We start from the raw sequence: 8,086 nt of genomic DNA on the forward strand, positions 1-8,086 counted from the left end.
GTTTCCATATGCGTGTGGGTCCCACATGCTACTGTGCAACATTTAAAATAAATAAAAATACATATATTACGGTGTGGCCACAGATGCACGGTATGGATACAACACGTACCACACGATCAGACCCACTAATCTCAGCGGTCCAATTCAAAGAGGTGGGTCCCACATAGGGCCCACCAGATGTACTTTATGTGTGTGTGTATATTAACTGTTTTAAATAGTGTCCAGCAATCAGGCCTAGACGGCTGGATGCACCCACCCGTGTAGCATAACCCACCGTCAAGTGGATGGTTTGGATATAACACATACCTTCATGTTCGAACCCACACCCTACTGACATCAATGGGATCACCTTGCTGCACATCTGGTGGGACCCACAAATAGATGGTTTGGATCACCCATCGTGAAAGTGGGCCGGTGATCTGGTAAGATGGATGGACGATGCAGATACCATACATCATCAAGGTGGGCCTCACTATCAGCAAAATGGACGAACAGGTAAGCTGCAACACGTGCAGTGGGTCCCACACAACTTGTTGTGCCTACAGTAGCTATATAGTTGGTGTGAGGACACCAGCCAATCTGCCAGCATGGTGGATCATGTGCTCCAAACAGGTGGATGGTGCAGACAATACATAACATCAAGGTGGGCCATCAAAAAGAAGGAGAGAGAGAGAGAGAGGGAGTTCGGATGGTGATGGAGGGAGCCCGCCATTATGGGCCCCTCCTTGATACAATACATACATCAAGATGGGTCCCACCACATGTGGGCCCTCAAATCACAAAATCAATGGTAGAAAATCATAAAATCACCCACCCTTGATCTTCTCAGACTCCTTCTTCCATCAACGCATTCTAGAGCTTCAATGGATGAGATTCAATGGTCGAGATTGGCTTAGAGGGTGGGGATGGGAGATAGGAAGGCAGGCCATACTAACTTCTCTCATGGAAGATTACTTGGACGTGGGTTGCTTGGGAGGAGAGAGAGAGAGAGAGAGAGAGAGAGAGAGAGAGAGAGATGAGAGAAAGATGTTGTAAGAGAGAGGGATGGGTGTGATGGGTGAAAAGGTGAGTGATGGGTGATGTGTACTTTGACATATGAGGGATGGGTTACTTTGACTTTGGGGTTGCTTGGGGATGGAGTTTTGTACTTGACATGAGAGGTGATTGATGGGATTGATTTGACATGCTGTAGAGATTCTCTTGGGATTGAAAATGCGTGACGTTTTCTCGAACTGATTGCGGGCTCACATCTCCTGGCCCGAGTATCACCTCAGCGCATGAGTCGCGGCAACGATGCGGTCGCAAGGGTACAAGTCTCGGGTTGTGCCGACTCTGATATACGGGACATGACTTAAGATCACGGAAAAATGCTGGTAACAAATCATGGGTCACCGGAATTCGACCGGGAGGACTACGGAAGCCTAAGGAACGGTACGGTCTACGATACGGGCCTTACATCTCTCCCTACCTAATAAAAATTTTGTCCTCGAAATTTACAGAACAGACAACGGAAGAGGAAACATCATCAAGTATATAAGTCAAGGCTCAATTAATCTACCAAAGGATGAAGATAGCGCTCTTTAATCTCAACCTCGCCCTCCCAAGATGCATCATCAACATTATGGTGGCTCTATTGAACATCAGATCCTAGATCAAAAACGATCAAAGCTGGAATACTATGAAGCCTCATAAACTCAACGGTAGGGAGCTATATCAGAAAATTCTCTTGGTTATTCGAACTCGGGGATCTAACCATTCTAAGTTCTCAACAATCATGGTGCAGGGTAGTTGTCAGCAAATATATGATGTTATCTTCAGGTTTTCTCAAGTTATGCTCTAATACCAACTTCTGTCACGCCCTAAACTCAAAAACCGGGCTCACAAAATTCTCAATCGCTGAATCCAGTGCCGACAGCCTCAGTAGTACCCCATTCTCAGCTCCCAGCGCCTATACGCCAGATTCCGATCCTGGGATCCTACAAGAAGGATTTTTTTTGGTACATTTATCTCGTAATAAGCATAACCACAAGTATACCCAAATCATAAAGGCAACATAATCATCACATATCCACTATTATAAACAGTTGAATATAGTGTTAAAAGGGAAATACATATGTCAAAAATCAAAACTCCATAAGCTAGCCGCACGCTCCAAGCTCGACGCTGCTGCAACCTACACGCATCTATCGTGCATAAGCTTATAAAAAGCTTAGAGGGTGGTATAAGTGTGTGCACAAGATAAGTGCCAAGTATTCAATACAATGCATTAATCATACAATATCGGAATTACTAGCAAGATCATGAATCATACGATATTAGAGTAAGCGGAAATACTATAAGTCTATAAATCATACGATATCAGAATAATGCGAAAACATGCTGATAGACCCATAAATACCATCAGCCTTATCCAGGCTAGTGATGCAAAAATATAATAAACCAATGTCATATACCGAGGAAGCAATGTAAATCAGCTATGCAATGCGAAGACAGTAAGCCAAATACTATGTGCTGAGGATGCAATACAATATGCGATGCGAATGAAATAACCAAGTTAAAGTATGAAGTTGGGATGATAATACGTAGTGTCATAAGCCATGGGGTCTATCACAAAGGACTTCTATCCAAACCAGTCTCATACCTAAATTTAGATAGTCAGACACAATGTGGTAGACTCCTGATCTCAGGTTAGTCGCGCCCCCAACTGAAATCCTGGCCATGCGAAGGTACACAACAATTAGTTATGCACCACCAGCCCGAGAGGATAGTGAATAAAATGAATGCATGAGTATACAACTCCTACTCAATAAGTCCACATATCAGTACGGTTCCTCTTTGAAAAATCATCGGGGTCTATTACACTCCAAACCAGATTGCTGCCCCATCGTGCACAACAAGGTGAGTGGAAGAGACCTCACTATTCGCCTGCCAATATCGGGTCGAGTTCGTCGATAGCGGACCCATTCCTGGAGCTGGTCAAACTCAGCCTAGCATTGTCCCCTCTTCTCGGGCAGGTAAGGGCATACCCCCTTCCAACCGACCACGACACAGTGAGAGATGCTACCTAATGGTATGCAGCCCTCATGCGCTTATGCATCCACTCGGTCTAGACGTTAGAGTAACCTCTAGAACTAAGAGGGTTTAGGGACTTTCACCCAGGGATATCTATAGCACCTTATGTAGAACAGATTTTCGGTGTCCCATCTAGCCATCCACGAAATACCTGTGGAGACTACGGCCCTAATGTCGCTAGGGCGTACGGTGGTCATGTCACACAAATACGAGATGCATGAGTCACACAAACCAATCATGCATCAATGTTACGCATACCGTGCGCTCATGTGGGGTAACTCCGCCTATTAAGGAGTCCCATGAACAACGTGCCCTATAGCATATGCAATGGTCAATCACATTTCATAACAAACATGCAGATGATGCATATGGGCATGTATTATGATGTTATGCTGTCACATACTCATAATCAGTATTAATAACAGGCCTCAATAATCTTCATTGACAATCGGCCTCGACAATGTGGACATTTAACCAACATTACCCCCAAGGGGTGGCCCACATAGAGCCTAACATATAGTGGACCCATGGCCTCACAAAGGGCCTGATATATAACATCACGGGCCTGACTCAAGAGCTTAATACACATCACGATGGGCCTTTCACATGGGCCTAACATACATCACAATGGGCTCCATCGCCTGGCCCTCAAATGCATCACAATGGGCCTCATCACATAGGTCTCATATACATCACATTGGGCCTTAAACACGAGCTGAATACACATCACAATGGGCCTCAACTATAGGTCGTATATACATCACATGGGCCGAATACACATCACAATGGGCCTCAACTACATGTCGTATATACATCACATAGGTCTCGACAATCGGCCTCGGTAAATCGAAATCAGCTTCGACAAATCAGAATTTATATCAACAATCGGAATCGACAAATCGGTCACGTCAATCGGAATCGGCAATCGGTCATGACAATTGGAATCGATCAATAATCGAAATCGGCAAGTCGGTCATGTCGATTGGAATCGGCAATCGGTCATGATAATCGAAATCGGCAAATCGGTCACGTCGAGCGGAATCGGCAATCAGTCATGATAATCGGCCTTGATCACTAATCGACAATCGGTCATGGTAATCGGCCTCGATCGCTAATTGGTAATCAGCCACAATGATCGAAATCAACAATCGGTCATGACAATCGGAATCGACAAACCGGTCACGTCGATCGGAATCAGTAATCGGTCATGACAATCGGAATCGATCGATAATCAGAATTAGTAAATAGATCACATCGATCGGAATCAGCAATCGGTCATGATAATCAGAATTTATCGATAATCGAAATCAGCAAATTGGTCACGTTGATCGGAATCGACAATCGATCATGATAATCGGCTTCAATCGCTAATCGACAATCGGTCATAATAATTGGCCTCGATCGTTAATCGACAATCGGCCATGACGATCGGAATCGGTAATTGCCCTAACAAAGGGCCTAAGGGAAGGTCACAATGTAGACATTTAACCATCATCGTCGATCAATGTGGACGTTTAACCAACATTACTCCCGAGAAGTGGCCTAAATAAAGCCAAGCGTACAGTGGGTCCGTGGCCTCACACAAGGGCATGATATACTTCACGTTGGGCCTCACACATGGGCCATGAATGCATCACCTTCGGCCTCATCAATGAGCTACAAATATACCACATTGGGCCCCATCATATGGGCCACAAATACAACATTGCGGGCCACACAAATGGACGGCATGGATACATAATACATACATCACAGCGGGCCTGCACGAATGGACAGCATAGATATACATTATGGTGGGCCGCATACACGGGCCTAATATACATCACCAAGGGCCACAGATATAACTCAATGGACCACTCCAAAAAGGGCCATGAATACACAATAGGTGGGCCCTGCACCTGGGCCTTAAATACATCATACAGGCCTCATCACACGGGCCTCAAATACACAATAGGCAGGCCTCAAATATACATCACAAGTGGGCCTTGTAAATGCAGCAAGTAGGCCTACTCATCATAGCTGGGCCTACCAACGGTCTAGCCAAAGGATGGCCTGGATAACATACACATCACGGTGGGTCCCACTAGGATGTGGGTGAGAGCTTGGATTACATCTAAAATCATTTCAATAGTGGTAGGTGCAACATGTGTAGCACTATACACTATCTTTCTATTGAGCACATGACGCACCAGTGATGATCAGCACCGCCCAAACATTGTCCATGGAATCAGCACTGTCTAAACATTGTCCATGTAAATCAGCACTATCCAAACATTGTCCAACACCGTCCAAACACTCTGGACGATGTGGAATAAAACATACATTGAGGTGGGGTCCACAGCACTGTCTAATGGTGGTCCAGCACCGTCCAGACATTCTGGACGGTGTGGATCAAAATATACATCATGGAGGGAGCCATAGATTTTGCACATGTCAATACAGCGGCTAAATAGCCGGTGGATTCCCACCGTCTAGATGGACTGTGAGATGAAACACATATACAGTGGGTCCCATAAAATTTGGTGACGTCTCATTAGTAGCCATATAGTTGTTGTGAAATGCACCAGCCAATCTATTTCTAACAGGTGGGACCCACATGGGCTAACCATAATTTAATAATATTATTATATTATTTGTTGTTGTTGTTATTATTATTATTATTATTATTTTAAAACAAATCCCACCAGCGTCTAGATAGATGGACGGCTGGATGAAATACATAAATTGGTGTGGCCCGCCGTCCAAGCAATGGACGGTGGGGATCCACAAGTGCATACATGGTGAGGTCCACCGTGATATGAACGGCGTGGATGTACACCATACATCATGGTCAGGGCCCACCTGGCCTGCTGACATCTGTAGCTGCCAGCTGCATGCGCTGGCCACCGCCCATCAGACGGATCATCTGTATGAAAACAGATGGACAATGTGGGATTTTCACACGTGCAGGGTGGAACCTGCAGATGGACGGCGTGGAATACAGATACATCATGGTGGTTTTCACATGCGTGTGGGTCCCACATGCTACTGTGCAGCATTAAAAAAAATCAAAATACATATATTACGATGTGGCCACAGATGCACGGTATGGATATAACACGTACCACACGATCAGACCCATTGATATCAGCGGTCCAATTCAAAGAGGTGGGTCCCACGTAGGACCCACCAGATGTACTTTATGTGTGTGTATGTATTAACTGTTTTAAATAGTGTCCAGCAACCAGGCCTAGACGGCTGGATGCACCCACCCATGTAGCATAGCCCACCGTCAAGTGGAATGTTTAGATATAACACATACCTTCATGTTCGGACCCACACCCTGCTGACTTCAATGGCAGCACCTTACTGCACATCTGGTGGGACCCACAGATGGACGGTTTAGATCACCCATCGTGAAAGTGGGCCGGTGATCTGGTAAGATGGATGGATGGTGCAAATACATACATCATCAAGGTGGGCCTCACCGTCAGCAAAATGGATCGACAGGTAAGCTGCAACACGTGCAGTGGGTCCCACAACCTGTTGTGCCTACAGCAGCTATATAGCTGGTGTGAGGACACTAGCCAATCCGCCATCATGGTGGATCACGCGCTCCAAACAGGTGAACGGTGTGGACAATACATAACATCAAGGTGGGCCATCAAAAAGGAGGGAGAGAGAGAGAGAGAGGAAGATCGGATGGTGATGGAGGGAGTAGAACCCCATTCTCGGATCCCGGCACCCATTCACCAGGTTCCGATCCTGGGATACTACAAGGAGGGTTTCAAATCATTAGTCTGATTCATAATGAGCATAACAAAAGCATAACCCACAAACAATAACCACAAGAACACCACCACAAAATCCACTATGATCAAAAACTTTTTAGTACATGCGGCTGAAAGGGGAAAATACAATGTAATAAAAGAAACAAAACTCCAGAAGCTCGGCTGCACGCTCCAACTACAACGAGACTATGGCTGCGACTGCGTCCTGACGTCACCTGCACGCATCAATCGTGCATAAGCTTATGGAAAGCTTAGAGGGTGGTGTAAGTGTGTGCGCAATATAAACGTGCTCAAAATGCAAGGTCAGAGTGATGCGGAATCATGGTGATGAGCACATGAATGCAATCAGCCGTACCAAGGCTATGCGGTGCAAGATATGAATGCTATCGGCCATAACACGGCCATGCGATGCAAGATGCAACTCAAGCATGCCAATCCTCAACATGTATCAGTACAGTTCTCATTCTGGATAATCACCGGGGTTCAATACACTCCAAATGACACTGCGCCTTTCCTAGCCGCACAACCCAAGTGAGCGTAAGAAACCTCACTATCCGCCCGGCCAATAGTCTGCCAATACATATCCGGCACGTCGATAGCGGACCCATTCACGAGCTGGTCAAACTCAGCCTAGTATTGCCCCCTACCCTCGGGCGAGTAAGGCCACACTCCTTTCCAACCGACCACGACACAGTGGGAGACGCGGCCTCCTGGTATTCGGCCCTCATGCGCTCGTATATCCACTCGGTCTCGACGTTGGAGTCATCCTCCGGTACCATCGGGTTTAGGGATTTTCATCCAGAGATATCTATGGCGCCCGTATGCTAAAACTAAATATTTTCAGTATCCAATCCTGTCATCCACGATGTGTCTATGGAGGCTATGGCCCTGATGTCGCTAGGGCATACAGTAACTACAATCACACAAATGCAAGTGCATGAGTCACATTATCAGTCATGCAACAGTCTTGTATATACCATGCACTTATATGAGGCAACTCCACCTATCAGGGAGCCCATAAATAGTCTATCCAAAGGTATATGCTATGATCGGTCACTCCTCACATCAGGCATACATATGGTGCGAATGATCATGAATCGTGCATCTATACTAAACATGTAATAAGAGATGGGTTCTAGGTATAATGGAGATGGGCCTACACGGCCTACTACCACAAGTTTGGGCCTATCAGTGGGCCTTAGGGAGAACTATAATGCGGACATTTAACCAACATTATCAATGTG

This window comes from Magnolia sinica, chromosome 16 (assembly GCF_029962835.1).
Source record: "Magnolia sinica isolate HGM2019 chromosome 16, MsV1, whole genome shotgun sequence".
NCBI classification, from domain to species: Eukaryota; Viridiplantae; Streptophyta; class Magnoliopsida; order Magnoliales; family Magnoliaceae; genus Magnolia; species Magnolia sinica.